Source organism: Octodon degus, unplaced genomic scaffold (genome assembly GCF_000260255.1).
Source record: "Octodon degus isolate 3935 unplaced genomic scaffold, OctDeg1.0 scaffold00006, whole genome shotgun sequence".
Classification (NCBI taxonomy): domain Eukaryota; kingdom Metazoa; phylum Chordata; class Mammalia; order Rodentia; family Octodontidae; genus Octodon; species Octodon degus.
In genome coordinates, this window is record NW_004524582.1 from 14,057,583 (window position 1) to 14,062,180 (window position 4,598).

Genomic DNA, 4,598 nt, shown 5'->3' on the forward strand with positions numbered 1-4,598 from the left:
ATTTTATTTATCATACATTCTTCTTTTTACTAATAATCAAGTTTGCAAGAGTAGGAAAAAAAAGATTGCTTCCTTTGAATTCCTCAGAGAATTTGTTTTCTCTTTTCCTCTGAAGCTGACCATTAAGACTCCAGTCAACCAAAGATGAAGCCATTTGTTGCATGTGAAGAGCTCAACTTTTGCAGGGATCAAATTTATTTTCACTCTTAAGTCCTGTTCCCAGAAAGGCAACCAGAAACCTTTTGTGGGTATTTGTTCAGTGTGTTATCTGGATATGAGGACAGGGTTGGATGACAGTTGCCGAGGACGTCACCTGGAAGGTTTACTCTTGTCCTATCTCCTCTCCTCTCCCTCCTTCCTGGCTTCCAGGATGAGGGTGTTTTTCCTTAATCATGCTATTCTGCTGTGCTGTTCCTGCCTTGGAACCAGCTCACTGTGGAATGAGATCCTGGAATTTGGAGCCAAATTAAACTTTTCTTCCTTTAAGTGGCAAGTGCAGAGTATTTTGTCAGAGCAACAGGAAACTTTCTACTGCACTGAAAAATTCATTTCTTATATTTTCTCTTTGAAAATATTGGCCAATCACATTGTCAGTAGAGCATATCAGAATTCATCAATCAGATGAAAAGATAATACTGTAATAGCAAAATAGATAAGGATAATCCTTTAGCAAAACTCTGAAAATGGAAATATTTTAATTTGGGTATCAAGTCTATCTCAATAAATTCAAGATGTGAAACAAAGCAATAAACACAGATATCCCTTGAAATTATAGTAAAAGATTAAGAATAAAAGCCCCATCTCTGTTTATATGCTTAAAGTGCAAGAATTAACTTTATCTGGCTTCATATTCTTCATGTTCTCTACTAGACATATTCATTGCTTTGTGACTGTGCTTTCAAACAGCCATAACCTGGTTGTCTCTCAAACAGGTTCTATCAGTCTGTTCTGTATCTCTAAAACTATGGTAACTTATTTCCAAAGCTCTGATGTTTCTAACCTGCTACAGTTTAGGGTGAGTGGCAAATTTGAGATTTCACCGTACTGGCTTCTCAACCATTCATTTGCAGGCTAAGCCAATGTTGGTCTTCCATAGTAGTTTTTTCAGAGAATATCATATGCCAAGGCCCCAGGCCAATTTCACCAGAGTTCATTGCAGAATAAAGTTAAAGGACTAAGTTAAAATTTGATAGCCAACTCCACTTGACTACTGCTTACTTGATTCTATAGTTTGCAATCTCAAACTTAGATTAGTGATATTTCTGAGCAAATGATTCACGTATCACTGCCATTTTACCTTATATGTGAATTTAGGTGGACATTCATGTCTATAATCTTGTAGAGAATATCACTTTCATCTGTTTGTTGTTTTCTTACAAAATTCAACAATGTGAACTGTGTATGGCTTGGTCCCGAAGATTTAGTTCACTTCACTTTCTTTTTCTCTCTAGCTGAAGACTTTCACTTCCCATTGCTATTGCCCTGAATGGACCGTGCTAGTAACCCTTTGCATGCAGTTTCACATGGGCTACCGTTCTTCATCCTATAGTGCCTGCTATGGGATTACCTAGGTGTAAATCATCTCCTTTGTAGGGAAGGATTTTCTCTTCTAAGAAATGAACCAACTCAATACTAACTAAAGTCTCTGTGACAAAAACGATACTTGGGTCTTTGATCAAGTCACAGCCCCTACTCAGTCTCCTTCACCTTGCTATCTATGTGGTTACTGTTGCTATTGTCTCTTTCTATTTCTGATAAACTAAAGAGCTAACTAGCTTCAACTGTTACCTGTTTTGAACACTTAGAACTTTGGATCAGATTGTTTATGCTGAGTAATTTCAATTTTGTAGTGAGCAAATATGTTTTTAGTTCTGAGCATCATTTCAGATTCAGAATCTCTAAAATTTAATGGATCATTGCTCCTTCTGCTACCAACAACCTGGCGCCAAAATTGTTTTCTTACCTTTTCAAGTGGTACAAAATACTTTGCCCACAATGATTGAAATGGAAGCATTGCTTTTTATTCTTTAGGTGTATGCAGAATACACTCATCAACTGAAGTCTGTTCCTCTTTATATAATTACACAAAGAATTTTTTCCTAATTACTAAATACATGAGTGTATGATATATAAAACACCCATATACATATTCATTAAATAAAATATTTCATGTGTACACATACAATATACATGTTTATATATTTATATCTTCATTATTAATAGCTATTCATGTAGAAGAAGAGTATACAGGTACTTCCAAATGAACTCATTTATCTTTCTTTTCTCTTCCATCTTCTAATACATCCATAGTCTCATCAGATACTACGGTTTTTCTACTTCATAGATAAATTGTCCCCACCTTTGTTTGAATAAAATTGTTAAACCTATGCTTTTTATCTGTATTCTTTTATGTTTTCTGTCTTTATTCCACTGAATATTTCTGTTTCACAGATTGTATTTTGTAGCAAAGCTGAAAATGTGTCTAGTCTCAAATGTGATCTTCCATCTTATTTTGGATAATGATATCACTATGGACTGAATTCCTCAAACCATGAGCCAAGAAATTATCTTTGACAACCTTCAGTTTTACCATTCCTATCCCACTGTGTGGCCATCTCTGCTACATAACTCTCCAGTATATTTCTCTTTACTGTTACTGTCCTAGTCCTTCTCTTCCTACTCAGATAGTTTCGATTTGCCCAGCTGGTATCCCTGACCTCAAACACTCCCCAGTGTTTCCATTAATTCTTCACACCACTGACAGATTTATAACTCCAAAATAACACTTCGGTCATGTCGCATCACTTTCTTGCTTAAAATATTTCAGTGACTCCCTAGCCTTGTTGGTCTACTCCAGATTTCTTAAGGTGACAGGCAGGGACCTTGACGATTTGACACCAACTTCACCTGTGCCACTGCCTCTTACCTTCATCTAGAGCAGGTATTCAAGGACTATCTCAACATCTGAGGACACTTCTCTCTCCTGTGGTCCCATGCACATTGCCCTCTCTGCATGTAAGTGCTACTTCAGACTAAAATAACTTCCCCCTTATCTAAGCTAACTGTTTCAGGATCAAAAAACCCTTTTGCCTGTGGGATCTCAGAAATATTAGATATTTCTTCTCCTGGTTCCTATTTTTAAAAAGACTTATTATAAGATAGTTATTGTATTGTTTTGGTAATTACTTATAATTTCTCTTTTCTACATTTTTTATGCTTTCTATATTTAAAGGAAACTCAAAATTTCTTTTAATGGTCTATATAACCACCATCTTGCCTTTGGCATCTTTCTTGACCTCATTTCCTGCACCCTTCTCCCCAGCTGACTCTGTTCCAGCGACTTTGGCCTCCATTCTATTTTGATGCAGGTCCCCATAGGAGGTCCTTTGTGCTGACTTTGTGTTCTCCTCATCCCCAGATATTTGCATGGCTCATGCCCTTCTTCCATACAGGCTTCTGCTCTCCACTACTTCCCTCTAAGAGCTGTTGGTCCTAAGTATGTGTTTAGGGATGACCTGTGCCTCATATTTCCCAGGCATCTTGAATTACATCCTTCATAATAATAGATTCCCAGACCACTTTCTAAACTATAACTCTTTGCCTTGCCTGTAAGGGTAGATGGGCAACTTGTTGATCATGTCGTAAGTGCCCTGGCACAGGCAAAGCATGGCTAGTATTGAAGTTTTCTTTTGGATGTAGATCTCAGCCAAGATTTCATTTGAAGGTCATGTTAACTGCAGATTAACATAAACTCAAGAAAGCCTTTTGGAAGATTTGACTACTGTTAATAGGATATCACATAATGTAACAGAAGGTTGTCTGGGTTTATTGCATAAGCAAATGTGTTTCAAAGCAATGCAGAACCTATGCACATTATTTTGTAAACAAATTCCACAATGTAGGTAGCTGCATTTATATGGTATATCATTTAGAATAAAATGAACATAACTAAATGGATTTTCACTGCAGATGATGGATTAGTACTGTTATAGATTGTATCCTAAGAATGAGGTTAACCACTGATACCAACATGCAGTTTTGATGACCACCTATCGGGCTTGACTCCAGTAATACCAGAGGATCCTCAATTTAAAACTGAATGTTGGTTTGTACTGACCAGCATACTAAGTGTATAATGAAGGATTATTTCAACATCTGGGAAAAGCAGATGCTATCATTGCAAATCTTCACCCATGTACTCCTCCATTGTTAAGAAGAATGATTTCTATGCACTAAATTCATAAAAGCAAGGAAGAAATTAAAGAAAAGGGGACATTGCCCCAAAGTTGAATAAAAAATTTTAAAATCGGGTGAGGAAGTCAGAGGTGTGGAAGTGCTGGGGAAAAGGTATTGTGAAGAAGTCTCAAGCTACATAAAAAGCCTTTTGCATAGTTTGTCTTATGTTGGATTTTATAACCATATAAAACCCAATACGCTTGTTTCATTGCAAGCAGGAGGATGCTGTATAAAAGAAGCTGGAGAAACAGCATGCAACTCATAAAAGACATGCAGTTGGAATTTACACACGCATCCATCATGGAGTAGTGTGCAACAAGAGGCATCCGGGGACATGGAGGGTGTGAATGGAAGGTGGTACT